This window comes from Loxodonta africana, chromosome 9 (genome assembly GCF_030014295.1).
Source record: "Loxodonta africana isolate mLoxAfr1 chromosome 9, mLoxAfr1.hap2, whole genome shotgun sequence".
Taxonomy (NCBI): Eukaryota; Metazoa; Chordata; class Mammalia; order Proboscidea; family Elephantidae; genus Loxodonta; species Loxodonta africana.
This window is the reverse complement of record NC_087350.1, coordinates 75,997,629-76,018,665: the sequence shown is the minus strand read 5'-3', so window position 1 is coordinate 76,018,665 and position 21,037 is coordinate 75,997,629.

Below are 21,037 nucleotides of genomic sequence, written 5' to 3'. Positions count from 1 at the left end.
TCTTAGAATTTTCCTTTTAACTGGAAGTAGGCTGAAAGACTGGTTGACAGACTTATTCTCCAGAGAAAAATACTCTCTCCTACCATTGAGTTGGTTTTATAGAGGTAGCTACTTGGGCAAATTGAGTTCCACCTCTGCCTCCAGGACAGTTTTTAAACTGTGGGCCCTAAGGATTTTGGTACATTTGTCCATTGTTATGTTCAAATTAAATTCAAAAAATAAATTCTAGGGAATTTGATTTCTATATCTATTTTTATATCTTTCTATAAATTTCTCTAGGTTAAAATTCAGTATGGGGTTGAGTATTGTTGGTGGCTCTGCCATTTCTTAAAAGATAATTATACATATTGAAAGTCTTTGAAAAAGACCCTATCTTCTTTTCCACTTGCCTCTTTCCTGAGTCTTCTCATTTGAGGCAGTAAGAAAGCCATGAAAAATGAGTGTGACACAGGGAGTGCCTTTAACTCTCCGACATACCGATATCCTGGAACTGCTTGGGATTTATTGGAGCAGAATCAGTGGCAAGAAGTGCCCAGTGCTGCCAACATATCCAGTAGACTAAGGCTCTATAAATCTATGAAGTTAAATAGCTTCCTGGTGATATTTTTTCACCTATTTATTAACTGGTAGATAAATCTCTTTGTCGCCATGGCAATATGAGAGTAGAAAAAGAAAATCGTTGCCAGGCAGTTACAAAGTATGACTTCTTCTTTTACTCCTTCCTACATTAAAAAAAAGTATCTGTTTTGTGGCTTTATGGATCTACTGGCATCAGTGTATCTTTGAAAAGGGCATTTACATTTAAGAATTCTTGATGTGATCTATGACAAGTGTGGGGAGCTCTACAGAACGCCCCGGAGGAGGCAAGTTCTTACCCTAAAGGAGCTCACACTGAAAGCTGCTGAGACCTGACGTCTCAAAAGACAGAGGGACTGGAAGGATTATTTAGGAATAAAAGTAATTTTCCTTTGAAAATTGCTCTTTGATTAAGAAAGGAGAAATGGATTTTCAAGAGCAGGGTCTTAACACCTAATTGGATTTTCCTAAATACATTAGTATTAGGAACTATAATATGTAATAACACTGTTCGCCTGTCCTTTTCAAAGAACTTTACCATCTTCTAAACTAAGCTTTCCTTAATTCCTCTAAGATGAAGCTAAGTCTTATCTCTGTTTCGCAGACAGAGATGGTGAAGCAGTAAGCATAGATGACTTGAGCAGATACCCACAGTGTTACAACCATCGTTAGTATTTTCTATATCTTGAACCTGGGGCCATACTGCTGTGATTTTTCTTGTTCTCTTCCGTCCAGCCAGGATATTCATTGATTATGCCAAATAAATTTTGAATGGCTTATATAGGGCTTAACTCTCAGTTCTCTTTGAATGTCCAGTCACACTCTAGGATCAGTTCCCTTTGAATTAGTTAGAGGATGCATTACAAAAGATGGGATGTATTTGTAGCCTCATAGTTTTTTTTTTTTTTTCTTGGTTCAAATCAAGGTTCAACAACTCAAATGCTTACAGGGCCCGGGTAGTATAATTGCGTATACATACATATGGGCTTTGTATGGTACAAAAAGGAGGTTGTGGGACTTGTGGATAATTGGAATAAACTGTCTACTTATATTCAAATTAAAAAAAATTAGAGCACTGTTGAAAAGAAACTTTTCTCTGGGTTGAATTCAGCCTGCAGGTTCCGACTGGAATCTCTAGAAATTTTTGCGTGCTTGGAAATTGATTTGCTTAGATAAAAAATGAGTAAACTATATTATTTTCTTAAATCTTAAAAATTATATTGAATGAAATAATGGAAATAGTTAAAAATATATTATTTTCTTAATTATTGAAAGAACACCACTGTTCCCCACATTTCAGGGGGAAACCTACTATATGCCCTGTGACTAGTCAGTAATATAGGTAGAGGTAACTTTAGATTTTCTTTTTAAAACATTTCCTACTTGATTTTTTAAAAAATTTTATCCAAGAAGGCATAAAATCTTATGATAGACTTCTACTATACAAAATGCCAATGACTTATGTAGGTATATGCAAGAGTAATTTTTCTCCTATTTCTTAAAAATAAAAATGACTATCGAATCTTTCTTGAAACAACCAAGTAGTTAAACTGGGATTACCTTTTTTGAAATTATTATATTTATTTTTTATATATTTTAAAAACTCATAAAACAAACAATAAATTAAATAACTGGTTTAACTCAACATGAGATTTGATTTTTCTGAATATTGGCTGTGTAGATTTTTAAAAAAGGTTGTAAATTGATTTTAATTAATGTCATTTACAACATGAAAATCTACTGACCATGTTGAATAATAACACTAGTGCAACCACAAGCAAAAGCAATGTGAACGAAACGTAGCCTAAGGCAAAATTTTTATACAAGACTTTGCAGAGTATTTTCTTACTGCATTCATTGAAATGGCTCAATTTTAATCCTAGCAATTATGAAATTGTTATGAATGTGTGTTAGTTTCTTGATCTCTTATAGAAGCGTGTAGGTATAAAATTATTAATTTTGAAACTAAAAATAATGAAATTGATCTCATTAACGTGAAACCTGTGCTTGTTTTTCCTGCACAGATAGTCTGTGTTGAGCTTGAGATACAAGACACGCATACATACATTTCATTTTCAACCAAAATGAGATATTTCTCTCGATGATTGCTAAATAAGAAAAAGTTTGCTGACACATGTCAAAGACTGAAAACCGCAATGAAACATTCATTCTCTTTCTCTGAATGATATGCTTTTTGTCTGTATCGCCTGTTGTAGTGGCACAGTGAAATGACTCTGAAGATTACAGTTCTTTATTACTGACTCTATCAGAATTACCCGTTGACTTAGGTTTAGAATTATCATCTTCCAACTCATACTTTATCTTCAGCAGTCACCGCTTTGGACCATCAGACATGTTTGTAAAATGTAATGCTAATAGAATACAAAACAGAAGGGCATAATACATAACTACACAAGAAACTCTACAGTCCATGTTTTGCAATGTTTAAAATAATAAAACATCAGGGAGACAACCGAGTCACAGCGCATAGAAATTCATGTTTTAGGACAAAATTTCCCTCTAATTTTCCAGTATACCAGTAAAGCTTGTTTATTTACATAAGCAGCCTACAAAGGGAGGGTGGGTAACAAAATTTGGGAGGGCGAGGCTGACATCATCAGCATAATGCAGCAGAGTGCTCACCAGTTGTCCACAGCCTTCTCCCAGTCAAAAACTGAGAGTAGTCTCAGCCCATTGAATGTGCTCCTACAGAGCCCTGTTGAAAGTCCTTTTAATAAATTGCTAATTGCACTGTTTGGTCACTGTTTATAATTATATTACAAGGCATGCAGAGTTCAAAACTGATGTTTATTAGTTTTTTTTTTTGTCATGATGTTTCACAGTTTCTAGCAACAATTTCTTGCAGAACAATTTCTTTGAGAAACATTGTGTCGTCATCTCTGTTAAAATATCTACTGTTCTAGGTTCATCTAGCAGTAGGTTTCTATGAAGAATGATTGTGTGGGACCTGCCTTTTTTTATGGATCCCCACATGTCAGGTCTGTCTTTTCTTGGGGCTATTCAGGAACTTACAGATTTCTGATTGAAGTTTGGGGTTATATGCTTAGTTTCCAGAATTCTTGGATCTAAGCAATGTGTGGAGGTTGGAAAAGAGCCTGAACGTACAGAATGTAGACATTCACATGTAATATTCTTGTTTTTAGCCTGGCATATTTCCCCCACCTTCCACTGTGCCTAGGGTCCCGGGTTTGGAGAATCTCTGGTATAATTTCTTCACAGATTTAATCCCCTGACCCCTTCAGAGGTACCAAAAAAACTCAAACCTTCAGAGGTAGAAGATGGGTAATTTTCTGCCTGCACTGAAAAAGGAAAGGGGTCTGGGTGTCTGACTTTCAAACAGTGCTCATAGTTTCAGTCCCATGTCTGCACCTTTTGAATACCTGGTGCCACCAGTTCCTGAGTCTTTATGGGGCTGTGGTATGAACTGGTTTACTTATCTCTTCTTCTTATTCCTCTCCTTTGTAGGTAGTTGCTATCCAGGTATCTCAGCTATGATAAATCCTCCATTTTCTGCCTTCTAAAAATTTGTTGACACCTCTTATTTCCTGTTGTCTTCTTTCCTGTTAGCTTTAAAATTATAGTTTTTCTCCACTGTTCTCTTAGTCTTTATGGCATTCTACTTTAAAAATTTTTCTTTTTTCTCATTTTTGTGGGATTTCAGGAAAAAGAAGAGATGAGTGCCATGATTCAACATACTACAATTAACCAGATTTCTTTCACTGATATTCTTAATTCCTTTCAAATTGAGGAACAATTCATAAAAACGGTGAAGGATGGTCATGAAAAGTATTAGAATTCAAGTGAAAGATGTTCAGACTTAGGTTCAAGCCTGAAAATAGAAAACTGGTAGCCTGCAGGTTCAGGAGTGTTTTGTTTGGATACCCAAGGTTTGTTCTTTATTTAATCAGTAATAGTTCTTAAATGAGGGAGATTTTCCATTATAACCAAGAATTGAGACACCTTTAAAAAATTCAGAAGACCTGGTTGTACAGTATTGTATAGTATCAATTGGCTAGATATAAGGAGTGACTGTGCATTTGCTCATTGGCCTGCCACAGTCGTCCATACAGCCTGCTCCATTCGCAGCTTGAAAGCATTTGAGTTTGCACCTCCTGTTGCCTGGCTTCCGAGAAGAGTGTTTCCTGGATTTAGGAGATTCATGGCAGATTATATATCTGTTGTGCTGTCTTCTGTCTACCTACAGATGTCACCACCAACCCTTTTTAGTAAAATATATAACCCCCCTCATTTATTTTATACAGATGCAGTTTCCTTTTTCCCCTTATTTCCTTTTGAAATAATTCTCCATAACTGTTTTCTTCTAACAGTAAAATGATAATACCATTTACACAAGATAAAATATAGATAGTAAACAAATTCATGGAAAATGCTTAGCTTTTTTAAAATAATCCTTGATGTATCATTTTGTACCTATTAAATTAGACACCCTCCAAAAATAACAATAAAAAATATCAAAACAAAACAAAAAAAAAATCAATGCAATTTTGAGAAGATTATAACAAGACCAACACAGGCCTGTATTGCTAAGGAAAGTATAAAATTGTGCCTTACTTGGGTAAAATATTCAACATGTTATAAAAATTATAATAACACATTTAGGGCAATAATCCCATTTCTTTTAAAATAATATGTAAGTTGTATATATGAAGGTAGTTTTGAAAATTATAACAGCAAGAGAAAAAATAGGAGGGGAGATAATTTAAATATCCATAGAAAGAGAATAATTAGGTAAATTGTGGTCCAGCAATACAATGGAATATTATGGGTTTATTAAAAATATAACCAAAAAGCCTGTTATATGTTAGAAAGATTATAATATAGTGCTTAGTGAAATGTCCTGATATTTAAGTGTATGTTTATACTGTTTAGAATTAAATAGAAAATGAAAACATACAGACCAAGGCCAGAAAGTTATATGCAACCCATGGATTATTTAGAAGTATGTTATTTATTTTATAAATATTTGGGGGTTTTCTAGCTATATTTCTGCTAATGATCTCTAATTTAGTTATATTGTGCTTAGAGAACATGATCTGTACAACTAAAATCCTTTTAAATTTATTGAGACATTTATCTTTGTAAATGGTACATGTCCTCTTGAAAAGGATGTGTATTCTGCTTTTGTTAGAGTGTTGTGTGTCAGTTAGGGTCAAACTATTTGAAAGGTTTTTTTTTTTTTAATGATTCTGTGTCCTTACTGATTTTCTGTGTACTTTTCTATTAATTATTGCAAGAGAAGTGTTTTTATCTCTGACTACAGCTGTGGATTTTTCTGTCTTTCCTTGTAGTTCTGTTAGTTTTTGCTTCACGTATTTTGAAGGTTTGTTAGTAGGTACATAACATGCTTAGGATTGTTTTAGCCCCTTGATGAATTGACCTCTTTATCATTATGAAAATACCTTCTGTATCTATGGTGGTATTCTTTGCCTTGAATCTATTTGGTGTGATCATAAACCACTTCAGCTTTATTTTAATTACTGTTAGCATGGCATAGAGGTCCCTGAGTGGGACAAGCGGTTTCTTTTCCCATCTGTTTACTTTTAACCTCTTTGTGCCTTTTTATGAAAGAGAGGTTCTAGATGGCATAAGGTTGGGTCTTACTTTTTTTATCCAACCTGACAATCTTTGCTTTTTAATTAGACATTTAATGTCATTATTGATAAGGTTTAAGTCTATCATTGCTGTTTGTTTTGTATTTGTCCCATTTCTTAAAACTTGTCCTTTTTTCCTTTTTCCACCTTATTTTGGATTAATTATTTCGTAGGATTCCATTTTATCTTCCTTTTTTGCTTATTAGCTATAATAACTCTTGATAGTATATGTTATGTGTTTACACTATTATTGTTGTTAGTTGCTGTCCAGTTCATTCCAACTCATGGTGACCTCATTGGTGCAGAGTAGAACTGTGACCTTTCAGAAGAAGATCGCCAGGCCTGTCTTCCTAGGTGCCTCTGGGTGGGTTCAAACTGCCAGCCTTTTGGCTAGTAGTCCAGTCCTTAAATGTTTGCATCACCCAGGGACTACTAGCTATAACTCTTAATAATTGCTTTGGCGTTTATAGTATACATCTTAGACTCATCACTATCTACCTTCAGGTGACATTACATCACTTCATGTACAGCACAGGAGCCTTAGAATAGCGTAGCTCTTGTTTGCCCTTCCTGACTTTTGTTTGCGCTTAGTCATATATTTTGTTTCTACGTATGTTTTAACCCCACCATATTTTATTTTTGCTTTAAACATTTAATTGCCTTTTAAAAAAATAAGATATTTAAATAATAAGAGTTGTTTATATTTATCCATGTAGTTACCATTTCCATTGCTCTTCTTTTCTTTGTGTAGACAAAGATTTACATCTGATATAATTTCTCTTGTGCTTGATGCACTTTTTTTTTTTTTTTTTAACATTTCTTGCAGGACAGGTCTGCAGGTAAAATTTTCAACATTTCTATGATTTTGAGAGGTGTTTATGCTCTGTACCAAATTCTATGTTGACTTTTTTTTTTCATTTAGCACTTCGTAGATGCTGCTTCACTGTCTTCTCACTGGCACCATTTCTTTCTTTTTTTTTTTTCGGAATTTAACTTGATTTTTTTAAATCGCAGTTTAGATGAAGGTTTACAGAACAAACTAGCTTCTCATTAAGCAGTACATATACTGTTTTGTGACATCAGTTAACAACCTCATGACATGTCAACACTCTCCCTTCTCGACCTTGGGTTCCCTATTACGAGCTGTCCTGTGCCCTCCTGCCTTCCAATCCCTGCCCCGCGTTGGTGTTCCTCTTTAGTCTCGTTTTGTTTTATGGGCCTGTCTAATCTTTGACTGAAGAGTGAACCTCAGGAGTGACTTCAATACTGAGCTAAAAGGGTGTCTGGGGATCATATTCTTAGGGTTTCTCCAGTCTCTGTCAGGCCAGTAAGTCTGGTCTTTTTTTTGTGAATTAGAATTTTGTTCTACATTTTTCTCCAACTCTGTCAGGGACCCTCTCTTGTGATTCCTGTCAGAGCAGTCAGTGGTGGTAGCCGGGCACCATCTAGTTGTACTTGACTCAGACTGGTGGAGGCAGTAGTAGTTGTGATCAATTAGTCCTTTGGACTAATCTTTCCCTGTGTCTTTAGTTTTCTTCATTCTTCCTTGCTCCTGAAGGGTGTGAGACCAATGAAGTATCTTAGATGGCCACTCACAGGCTTTTATGACCCCTCACTTGGACTATATCTGATGAGAAATTTGCTGTTATTCTTATTTTCTTTTCTTCTGTTCTTATTTTCTTTTCCTCTGTTAGTAATACCTTTTTTCCTGTGGTTACTTTTAAGGTTTTCTCTGATCACCGGTTTTGAAAAATTTGATTATGATGTGCCTTGGTGTAGTTTTCTTCATGTTTGTTGCTCTGGGAGTTTTGTTGAGTTTCTTATATCTGTTAGTTTATAGTTTTCATTAAATTGGGAAAAAATTTCACCATTATTTCTTTAGATATTTTTTCTGCCTCCCATTCTCTTTTCTCTCCTTCAATTATATATATATTAGGCTGCTTGGTATTGTCTCACAGCTCATTAATGGTCTCTTCATTTTCTTCTCTTTGTAAGTGTTCTATGTGTTTCATTTTGGGTAGTTTCTATGACTATGACTTCAAATTCACTAATCTTTTATCCTGCAGTGTCTGTTGTTGTTAGGCGCCATAGAGCCAATTCGGACTCATAGCAACCCTGTGTGCAACAGAACAAAACTCTGCCCAGTCCTGTTCCATCCTCATAATCATTGTTATGCTTGAGCCCATTGTTGCCTCCACTGTGTCAACCCATCTTGTTGAGGGTCTTCTTCTTTTTACGCTGAGCCTCCACTTTACCAAGCATGATGTCCTTTTCCAGGGTCTGGTCCCTCCTGATAACATGTCCAAAGTATATGAGATGAAGTCTCGCCATCCTTGCTTCTGAGGAGCATACTGCCTTACTTCTTCCAAGACAGATTTGTTTGTTCTTCTGGCAGTCCATGCTATATTCAATATTCTTTACCAGCACCATAATTCAAATGCATTGATTGTTCTTTGGTCTTATTCATTGTCCAGGTTTTACATGCATATGAGATGATGGAAAATACTTAATGTCCAAGGGCCCTATAATGCTATACAGTTAGTTTTCATTGCATCCATCTCTAGATGTTTGGTTTGTGTCCTTCTTATATCTTACAAGGAGCCCTGGTGGCGCAGTGGGTAAGTGTTCAGCTGCTGACTGAGAGGTTGGTGATTCAAACTCACCAGCTGCTCTGCAGGAGAAAGATATGGCAGTCTGCTTCCATAAAGATTTACAGGAAATTTCCTTAGAAACCCTATGAAGCAGTTCTACCCTGTTGAATAGGGTTGCTATGAGTCGGAATCGATTCAATGGCAGCGAGTTTTTTTTTTTTTTTTAATTATCTTATATACCTCTATTTAACATGTTCAATTTTTCCTGTAACTGGAATACAGTTAGGACTGTTTTCATGTCCTTGTCTTCTAATTCTATCATATGTGTTATTTCTTGGTCAGTTTGGATTTATTTTTCTCCTCATTTGGCTGTGTTTTTCTCCTTTTTTAAATGCCTAGTAATTTTGTTTGGATGCTAGACATTGTAAAATTTACCTTCTTGGTTGCTGGATATTTTTCTATTTCTGTAGGTATTCCTCAGCTTTCTCCAAGGATGTAGCTAAGTTACTTGGAAATAGTTTGATTCTTTGAGTCTTGCTTTTAAATTTTTTTCGGTAGGACAAAAACAATATTCACTCTAAAGTTAATTTTTTCCCCCAACTAGGGAAAAACCTTTTTGAGTTCATGTGATGCCCAGTAAATTATCAAGTTTTTCACTCTGGCCAGTGGAACAGTACTGTGTGATCTTTGCGGGTTGGCCCCTCTAAATATTTCAAGTGGTTCTTTCCCAGTTTTGGCAGTTTCCTCACATGCGTGCATGGATCTTGTCAATGCTGGAGGTGACTTTGCAAATCTCTGGAGTTCTTTCTCCACGTGTCTCTCTCCTCACTGGTACTCTGTCCTGCGAACTCTGTCTGCTTTGGCCTCTCTGAATTCCCATTTCTCTCTAGCTTCCATCTCTCTGGGCCATGGCCTGGAAACTTGCTTCTGGAAAATTTAGAGTGCTCACAGGGTTGACTTTGTTTCCTGTCTCTGTGCTATCACTCTCCTTGGTTGCCTAATACCCCATGGCTTGCAAAATATTGTTTCATATATTTTGCATGGTGTCTTAGTTTTTTAAGTGGGAGGGTAAATCTGATCCCCTTTTCTTGATTTTGGATGGACAAGGTATTATTTAATAGACTAGGTATCATTCTATATTTTATTTTGATTTCTATTTGTTTCATTTATTATTTTATTGTGATTTTCTTCTGATGTTATTAGTCTTTCAAAACATGATTCTTATTGGCTGCATCCATCACACGTTGTTATTAGTTTCCATCAAATTGATTCTGACTTTTGGTGACCCCATGTGTGTAAAGTAGAACTGTTTCGGAAGTATATCTCCAGGTCTGTCTTCTGAGGCACCTCTGGGTGGGTTTGAACTGCCAACCTTTCAGCTAGTAGTCAAGTGCTTAACCGTTTGTTCTACCCAGGGACTCCTATCCATCACATAGTGTTGTTTTTGTTAGGTGCCATCAAGTCGATTCTGATTCATAGTGACCCTATGTACCACAGAAACACTGCCCTGTCCTGCACCATGCTCACAATCATTGTTATGCCTGAGCCCACTGTTGCTGTCACTGTGTCAATCCATCTTGTTGAGGGTCTTCCTCTTTATCGCTCACTCTCTACTTTGCCAAACATGATGTCCTTCTCTAGGGACTGATCCTTCCTGGCAACATGTTCAGTCAATATTCTCCGACAACACCACAATTTAAAGGCGTCCATTCTTCTTCAGTGTTTCTTATTCATTGTCTGGCTTTCACATGTATATGATGCAATTGAAAATACCATGGCTTGGGTCAGGTGCACCTTAGTCTTCAAGGTGACACTTTTGCTTTTCAACACTTTAAAGAGTCTTTTGCAGAAGATTTGCCCAATGTAGTGTGTCTTTTGATTTCTTGCTGCTGCCTTCCATGTGTGTTGATTGTGGATCCAAGTAAAATGAAATCCTCAACAGCTTCAATCTTTTCCCTGTTTATCATGATGTTGCTCCTTGGTCCAGTTGTGAGGATTTTTGTTTTATTTATGTTGAGGTGTAATCCATACTGAAGGCTGTGGTCTTTGATCTTTATCAGTAAGTGCTTCAAGTCCTCTTCACTTTCAGCAAGCAAGGTTGTGTCATCTGCATATCGAAGGTTGTTAATGAGTCTTCCTCCAGTCCTGATGCCCCGTTCTCCTTGATATAGTCCAGCTTCTTGGATTATTTGCTCAGCATACAGATTGAATAGGTATTGTGAAAGGATACAACCTTGACGCACACCTTTCCTGACTTTAAACCACACAGTATCTCCTTCTTCTGTCCGAACAACTGCCTCTTGATCTACGTACAGGTTCTGTATGAGCACAATTAAGTGTTCTGGAATTCCCATTCTTCGCAATGTTATCCATAATTTGTTATGATCCACACAGTTGAATGCCTTTGCATAGTCAATAAAGCACAGGTAAACATCTTTCTGGTATTCTCTGCTTTCAGCCAGGACCCATCTGACATCAGCAACGAATTCCTAGTTCCATATCCTCCTCTGAATGCAGCTTGAATTTCTGGCAGTTCCTTGTCGATGTACTGCTGCAGCCTCTTTTGGATTATCTTCAGCAAAATTTTACTTGATGTGATATTAATGATATTTTTCAATAATTTCTGCATTGGGTTGGGTCACCTTTCTTGGGAATAGGCATAAATATGGATCTCTTCCAGTTGGTTGGCCAGGTAGCTGTCTTCCAAATTTCTTGGCATAGATGAGTGAGCACTTCTAGTGTGCATCCATTTGTTGAAACCTGGGGGGCTCATCTTGAGCACTATAGCAGACAATGTTCTGCTGCTATTCATAAGGTTTTCACTGGCTAATTCTTTTCAGAAGTAGACTGTCAGGTCCTTCTTCCTAGTCTGTCTTAGTCTGGAAGCTGAAACCTGTCCGCAGTGGGTAACCCTGCTGGTATCTGAATACTTGTGGCATAGCTTCCAGCATCATAGCAACATGCAAGCCCCCACAGTACGACAAACTGACAGACATGTGGGGGATCCATCACATAGATGTAGCATATTTTATTTAGCCATTCTTTCATTATTTTGAATTTTTCCCATTTCCAATTTGTGCCTCTTAAAAATCATGGTCTGATAATATCTTTTACATCTAAATTTCTGATTACTTAGGATTGATTTCTAGAACTGGGATTTTGGGTAGAAGGACATGAACTTTTATAAGTCTCAATACATTTTATTGTAAAACATACATCATTAATGCATGAGTGTATATTTTATTTATTATTGTCAAGATTGAATTAAAAAAGATTGAATATTGAATATGTAGCTAGTTTTACATGTATAAACGGGTTAAATTGTTTTAATGTGAATTTCTAGTGATTTTTTGTTGTATTTCAAAACTTTTTCAGTTGCCGTAAGCCTATTTTTATGATATCCATTTGTGAATCAGTGACCCATTATGATATATATTAAATACAATTTGTTTATATGAGACTTAGAAAATATGAATGTTTTGCTTAAGTCAGGTTGTTTCCATCCAGTATATTATCACAAGTTAACTAATCTTTAAAATATGATATTTAAAATTATTTTCCATACAAATGGTATCTGGTACCATTGTACTCCAAGTTCAGTGAAATATTAGGTTAAAATCTGAGCCTTTTCTGAAATGCAGTTATGTTTTTCTTTGTCATTAATCTTACCAAAGATTGTTTATTCTTAGAGATAAACAATTATGCCACCATTTCATCAATAATTAGATTGTATTTAATTAAAATTAGCTTTGAAACCAATTTTACTCTAATTTATATGAGTGAGCATTGGAATTCATTCCCATTCAGAATGTAACAGAATACATATGAATATTTAAATATGAATACATAAGAAGATGCCATAGTAGCTACTTTCTAATAATAAATTTTAAATTTAAAATATCTTTTCTATTTTAAATTTAAAATATCTTTTTTAAAGATTTTATTTTTGTTGTTGAGAATATACATTGCTGAACATACATCAGTTTAACAATTTCTGCACGTACAATTCAGTGACACTGATTATATTCTTCGAGCTGTGCAACCATTCTCACTTTGCTTTTCTGAGTTGTACCTCCCTTGTTAACTTGAACTCACTGCCCCCTGTATTTTCTATCTTTCAAGTTGCTATTGTCAGTTTGATCCCATATAGATCTTAAAGGAGCACAATGCTCAGTAAAGTATCTTTTAAAGGGCTAGTAGGAATCGACTGTATGGCAACTAACAACAGCAGCGATATATTAATAAAGTGGTATTTCTGGCAGCTGGGTTTCGAAAGAACTGCTGGGTCTTAGGACATTAGCATAAATTTTTGCTTTGTAATATTCAGATTCTCCTGGACAAAAGATAGGGAAATTTTCCAAGTCTGTAAAGCTTCTTTTTTCTTGGCTACATACTTCAAATGCTGACCATGGTAGCTGACTGTGATTTGAGTCTAAGAAAACTTAGCTGGTTGTGAGCCCTGATGGGAAAAGCCTACATCATAAAATTCATCTTTGTCCTTGGGATTGTGCTCTCAGACCCAGTGGAGTTCAAACATTTACTGAAGACCAAGACAGTATTTTCTTCATATGCCTTTCTCATCCATGGTAACCATGGGGGTTGTCTTATAAAAACCAGGACTGTTAAAGCGGTCCTAGAAAGGGGCTTCAGCCTCAGAGAATAAACAGGCTCTTAAAACAAAACAAAACAAAACAAAACAAAACAAAACACTCTGCTCGGAATTCGTCATACCTAGTGGAAACTTGTTATTTCCAAAAGGATTATTGAGAGTGTTTTGTTTTGTTTTGTTTTGTTTTGTTTATATCTCCAAGGAGTTATAAAACACTGTGTGTAATAAAGTATCTGCATTGGCTAAAACAGCCCCAACTCTTAGAAGCCTGCCTTTTGGGTCTGAGAATGCCATCTTTTATGCAAGAAACGAGTAAACTGAGGCATGTTCTTATCTCCCCCCAGTTTCATCCTATGCTTTGCCTTTCTAACTCTTACTCATCATTTGGATTTCTCTGCACCTCTCTGGTTAACCTGGGTTGGGTGACCCTACTTTATACACCTTGTCCTTCTCCTAAACATTTACTGGCTGTGTTCAAATTGCCTTTCAACTTGTTTCAATCTCCCACTAGACTATAAGCTCTGTGACGATCCTTACTCTATCTAACTTGTTCATCATTATGCCACCAGCAGCGAGCAACAGTGCCTAGCACGTCATCGGCACTAAAGGGACATTTGTAGGGTGAATATATGAATGAATAAATATACAGAGCAGACCCTGAGTAGGTACTGATATTTCAATTTCCAGGTAAAAATAATAAGACAGAATTTTCCTTGCTCATGGATTGTATCAATAGATAAGGGACCAGGGTTTGAAAATTAAGTGAAAGAATAAATCCAGAGGCTTAGAAATAAAGGAAGACAGCTATTGCTGTATAGGTTAGAGGAGACTACCCTAGCAACCCGTGAAGGGTTGGTAGTGAGGTTACCTGTTTGTGACTGGGGTCTGGAACATGACTTAGACAAAGGTAAGTCATATTTAATTTTTCAATGGCTTCTATAACTTCAAGCTTAGATATAATTTTACTCTTATCAGCAGGTCGATGCATAGATGTGTGACACCATGGTAAAGACTCAATCTGTTATGAAGCTTTAGAATACTTGGACAAAAAAAGGGAAGGAAATGCTGCTAGTTCTCGTTCGTATGTAATCAAAAATACCTATTGATCCTTGAAATGTTCCTTACCTTTTATCAACACTGACGTTGTAGTTTGGGAATTTATGAGATAGAGAACTGGTGCTTTTTGGTATCTTTAAGTTCTCTGAAATGTTTATGGGTCTAGATTAATTTTAACCTCGTTCCTCTTTGGGCTTTCCCAACATGGGTGGATTCCAGCACTAGGCATGCTAGGATCTCAGCAATATGTATCTGATGGCTGGGGAGAAACATGGTTATAACTGGCATATGGAAAATTTATCATTTTACATTTTGTAAATTTTGTAAACAGCAACATGACTGAACTCTCCTGTTGGTTCTAATATTTTGTTCAGTTGATTGTCCTAGATTTTTGTTTTTTTGCTTTAAGTAAAAGTTTACAAATCAAGTCAGTCTCTCATACAAAAACTTTTACACAGCTTGCTATGTTCTCTGAGCTGTTCTTTCCATAACAAGACAGCACACTCCTTCTTTCTACCCTGTATTTTCTGTGTCCATTCAACCAGCTCCCGTTCCCCTCTGGCTTCTCATCTTTGCCTCCAGACAGGAGGAGCTGCCTACATAGTCTCATGTGTCTACGTTAGCCAAGAAGCTCACTCCACACCAGTATCATTTTCTGTCTTATAGTCCAGTCCAATCCCTGTCTGAAGAGTTGCCTTTGGGAATAGTTCAGTCTTGGGCTAACAAAGGGTCCAGGGACCATGACCTCTGGGGCCCCTGAAGGCACATTTAGACCATTAAGTCTGGTCTTTTTTATGAGAATTTGAGATCTGCATCCCACTGTTCTGCTCCATCAGGGATTCACTGTTGCGGTCCCTTTCAGGGCAGTCAGACAGATATTTTTATTAGGTGCTAGTAAGGATAAAATTTCCTCAACTTTCCTAACTTTACTTCTAGTGGTCTTATTTAATTGCCTAGAGCTACCAAAACGATGCTAAAATATTTGCTGTGATGGTGGGCATTTTGGGCTCATTCTTTATGTTAATAAAAATGTCTACCATGTTTTATATTTAAGTATTAAATTGGTAGTTAATTTGATTATAGATATTCCATATCATATTAAAGAATACCTTTCTAGTTCCAAGTCATAGATTTAAAATTTTATAAATTGCTTTTTTAAAAACATCTATTGAGGCAATCAGACGGCTTTTCTCCTTTGACCTATTAATGTGATGAATTATAGATTTACTAATATTGAGCCATAATTGCATACCTTCCTGGAATTAATCATACTTTGTCATGGTGTTTTATTCTTTTAATATCTTGACAGATTTGATTTTCTAATGTTTTATTAATGATATATGTATTTATAGTTATAATTGAGATTGCCTAGGAGCCTGGGAATTTGACTCATAGTTACTGTTCCATGGCCGACTCTTGTTTCCAATCACTGCTATTCTGGGCTGAGGTGGGGCGACTGCTTGTGAGTTTTCCTTGGGCTCTGGTCACCTTCTTCCCACTCAGTTTGTGGTCTTGTTCTTCCTTTATTTTATTCTCATCATTGTCAATTGGCAAAATTTTCTTGAAGGTGTTTTCCTGGTTTCTCTTAATTCAAATTCCCTTCCTCCCTTTTCTATTTTCCTTTAGAAAAGAAGGGTTTTCTTTTGTTATGTTAATGAGGTCATACCAGGGTAGGATGGGTCTTAAACCTAATCACTTCTGGGTGCTGTCTTAGAAAAAGAGCAGAATAGACACAGAGACACACTCAGGGGAGACAGACACCAAGAAATGCCTAACACCAAGAAACTCCCAGGGCTGCTAATGAGATACCCCTTCCTATAGCTGATGCCCTTATATGGACTTCTAGCTTCCAAAACGGTGAGACAAGAAATTCCTGTTTCTTAAAGCCACCCACTGTGGTACTCCTTTTTTTTTTGGAAATCCCGGTGGCATAGTGCTTAAGAACTACTGATGTTAACCAAGAGGTCAGCAGTTCGAATCTACCAGGCACTTCTTGGAAACCCTATGGGGCAGTTCTAGTCTATCTGATAGGGTTGCTATGAGTTGGAATCAACTTGATGGCAAGGGTTTTTTTTTTTTTTTTTTGGTGGTACTTTTTGTTATGGCAGCACTAGGTAACTAAGACAGGTGGTATGGCCATTTTGACATGGATTTTGTAGAGCACAGTAAGGCTGACTAAATGGATATTTCACTTGTGGGTCTCTAAGCCCAGGGTGTGAAATTTGCGTTTTCCCTATAGCGAATGGTGAGCAGTTTGGACAGGGGTCCAAGGGCTGCCATCTCTCCTGGCCTCTATGTTCTCGGATGACCTTGGGCAAATGCATTAGCTTCTCCATCTGTAAAAGGAAGGTAATTGTGCTGTGCCTTCCATTCCATAGCTGTTGGGAAGATGAATGTGAACGTATCCATAAAGAGCCCTGAGCTTCCCTGAGAAAGGCACTCTGTAATTACAAGGTGTTACTATCACAGCTCCTGTTGGGCACAGTGAGATTGTGGTGGCTGGAACTAAATCAGCTTAGCCTGCCTGCCTTTTACTTTCAGCTTTAGTGCTTCCCGTCTCCCACACAGCCTGTAAAGAAATAAATGTTTATTCCCAAGTCAGGCTGCCTTCAAGTGACTCAGGGGTGACTCTTGCTTTATACTCTTGAGACTGGCTTGTTGGATCATATGTGTAGTCAGGTGGATTCTTTTTGTGGCCAGACATCTCCAGGCCTCCCTACTTGTAGCTGGGTGACCTTCGACCAGTTACTTAAATCTCTCTAAGGCTCAGTGTCTCCACCAGTAAAATTGCATTACTTTTAGCTATTTTGTGGGGACATTGGTGGTCCAGTGGTAGAATTCTTACCTTCCATGCAGGAATCCTGGGTTCAGTTCCTGGCTAACGGACCGCATGTGTATAGGAGCAGTGGTGGTGCAGTTGTTAAGTACTCGGCGGCTAACTGAAAGGTCAGTGGCTCAAACCCACTAGCCTGTCCGAGGGAGAAAGATGTGGAAGTCTGCTTTGGTAATGATTTATAGCCTTGGAAACCATATAAAGCAATTCTACTCTGTCCTATAGGGCTTCTATGTGTTGGGATCAACTTGATGGCAGTGAGTTTTTTTTTTTTTTTTGGCACTTCATGCACAGCCACCACCTGTCTGTCAGTGGTGGCCTGTGCGTTGCTGTGATGCTGAACAGACTTCAGAGTTTCATTTCGTTGCGCATGGGGTCGCCACGAGCTGGGGGCCAACTCAACAGCAGCTAACAATGACAAAGCTATCGCATGGATTAAATGATATTGGTTCTCCCAAACTCACGGCAAACAGAAGGTACTCAATAAATGTTAGTGTTTCAAAATTCTATTTTCTTTTATTCACTCACATTTTGGCCCCGGCATTTATGTTTCAGGTGCATTTTTACCCCCAGCATCTTGCAGAGAGGAGACGTTGATAATTTTGGGTGCTTTTGGACACAGCGTCATTATTTCAGAAGGTTTCATTTTGAATTATGTGTCTTCGTTCTCAATGTCTGCAAAGCAATTAAAACAAACCAAATGTATACAAGCATTTACATTGCAACGTTTATTTTCAGTAGCTTGTTAGCTCTCACATGCTCTTAATAGAAACCAAAATGAAAGTGACAAAAGCGGGCCAGGCTGTTAGGAGCTGCTTTTTAAAGCCTCAGTGGGACAGAAATGACAATTTTGAAATTGACTGTGGAATGTGACGATGCCAAGTACTAGCAGACGCCCAGGAAACCTGTCACACTTGCCATGTGTTACCAAAAAATCTCAAGAGTCTGCAGAGGTTTTTGGAAGTGTTTTTCTCTTGGGAAGCTTGTGCCATCTTAGTTTCTAGATTTCAGTTTTCCTGGGAATGGAACATGCTACAGCGAAGGAATCTTTGGCTGCAAGCTGGGGCTCTGTGGACAGGCAGGGTTTTTCCGCATGCAGAGAGAATTGTGAGGTTTCCAGCCGAGCTTAGCTACATGAGAGCTTTATGCCTGGGGAACAAATGATTTCATTGAAAAGTGGCTGTCTCTGCTGCATATGGTTGTCGCACACTGGCTTAGGAGGCTACTTTGTCTTTCACTAGCTGGCTAACCTTGTAGAATTACTTAGCCCCTGCTGCTCAGTTTCCCTGCCTGTAAAATGGGGATAGTGATACCCACCTTGGAGTATTTTATAAAAATTTATGGCAATGTATATAAAGTTCTTGTCTTGGTGTTTGGCATGTAGAAGGTACATTGATACATTTTAGCTGTTATTTTAATACAGTTAATGAAAAATAATGATTGTGGAAGGCAGGATAATGCCTCCTCCCCTCGCCCCTGCACCCACAAAGATGTTCACGTGCTAATCCCTAGAATCTGTAAATATATTTCATGGCAAAGGGGACTTTGCTGATGTAATTAAATCAAGGATCTTGAGAAAGGAGGTTATCTTGGACTTCTGGGTGGGCCCAGTCATAAAAAAATTAAGGGGGAGAATCTGATTTCCAGAGTCACCACAGTTTAATATTCAAATGTCTGTTCTTCAACAAAGCATTACAAGACATGCAAAGAAACAAGAAGTATGGTCCATTAGACGGGAAAATATAAATTGACATGAACGGCCCCTGAGAAAGCCCAGACACTGGACTTATTACACAAAGGCTTTTAAAAAACTGTCTCAAATATGCTCACAAGCTAAAGGAAACCATGAACAGAAAGCATTTGAGGCCTGGCTCCTCTGGGCCTCATTCCGTGCCACCTGCCTGCCTGACATTAGCATACTAATGGCTAGGAGTGAAATAACATAAAAAAAAAAAAAAATAAGCACCCTTAAAATCAGAAATGTTTCCTGGCTATGGTCAGACAAAGAATTGTGAGGACAGAGCAGGGTCAGAAAGAAGGTACATTGTAGACTTTGAAGATGAGGGGAGGGTGCCATGAGCCTAGGAATGAAGTAGCTTCTAGAAGCTGAAAAGGGTAAGGAAATTGTTTCCCCCCTAGAGCCTCCGGAAGGGAATGCAGCCCTTCCAACACATTTTTTGCCCAATGAGATCCATGTCGGACATCTGACCCTCAAAACTGTAAGATAATAAATTTGTGTTGTTTTAAGCCGCTAAGTCTGTGGTAATTTGTTGTGGTACCCGTAGGAAGCCAACACATAATTGAAGAGACTATCACTGTCTTGTGCAGTTGTGGAGAGGATGGGCCCACGATGCTCTGTTTGGACAAACTGTTAAGGGGTGATGCTAATGCTTAGCTATGTGCAAAGTTCTAGTCCCTCTGTGCTTAGTAAGGGCCGTTGAAAACCCTATCAATCTTTCTTTTGGGTAGAGGGCCTAAGAGATGTGGCTTACATCACAAAAGTTGAAATACTTTTATGCCTAAAAGGATTTGAATCTAATCTGAAAAAGTTTCATTACTTACATTTGAAACTTCCGAATTCTCATGATTGTGCAAATTTCTTGTTTCCACTCTGAATAAATGACAATAGTTTTGCTAGAGTTTATCATTCTGTGGCTAAAAAGAACCTAGAACCTGGAGTCAGAAGATACTGATTTGAGTCCCACTGACCTAAAATAATAAATTGTTGTTGTGTTGTTAGGTGCTGTTGAGTTGGTTCTGACTCATAGCGACCCTACATACAACAGAATGAAACACCGCCTGGCCCTGCACCATCCTCATGACTGTTGTTATGCTTGAGCCCATCGTTGCAGCCACAGTGTCAGTCTGCCTCCTTGAGGGTCTTCCTCTTTTTTACTGACCTAAAAAAAAAAAAAAAATTTTTTTTTTTTTTTTTCTGTTTTGCCAAGCATGATGTCCTTATTCAGGGACTGGTCCATCCTGATAACATGTCCAAAGTATATGAGACGAAGTCTCACCATCCTCACTTTTAAGGAGCATTCTGGCTGTACTTCTTCCAAGACAGATTTGTTTATTCTTTTGGCAGTCCATGGTATATTCAACATTCTTTGCCAAACCATAACTCAAAGGTGTCAATTCTTCTTTGGTCTTCCTTATTCATTGTTCAGCTTTTGCATGCAGATGAAACAATTGAAAACACCATGACTTGGGTCAGGTGGACCTTAATCCTTAAAGTGACATCTTTGCTTTTTAACACTTTATAAAGGTCTTTTGCAGCAGATTTGTCCAGTGTAATTTTTTTTTTTTTTTTTTAATGCATAGCTTGACTTCTTGACTGCTGCTTCCATGGCTGTTGGTTGTGGATCCAAGTAAAATGAAATCCTTGAAAACTTCAGTCTTTTCTCGATTTATCATGATGTTGCTTATTGGTCCAGTTGTGAGGATTTTTGTTTTCTTTATGTTGGTGTAATCCATACTGAAGGCTGTGGTCTTTGATCTTTATCAGTAAGTGCTTCAAGTCCTCTTCACTTTCAGCAAGTAAGGTTGTGTCATCTACATACCGAAGGTTGTTAATGAGTCTTCCTCCAGTCCTGATGCCCCGTTCTTCTTGATACAGTCCAGCTTCTTGGATTATTTGCTCAGCATACAGACTGAATAGGTATTGTGAAAGGATACAACCCTGACTCACACATTTCCTGACTTTTTAAACCATGCAGTATTCCCTTGTTGTGTTCAAATG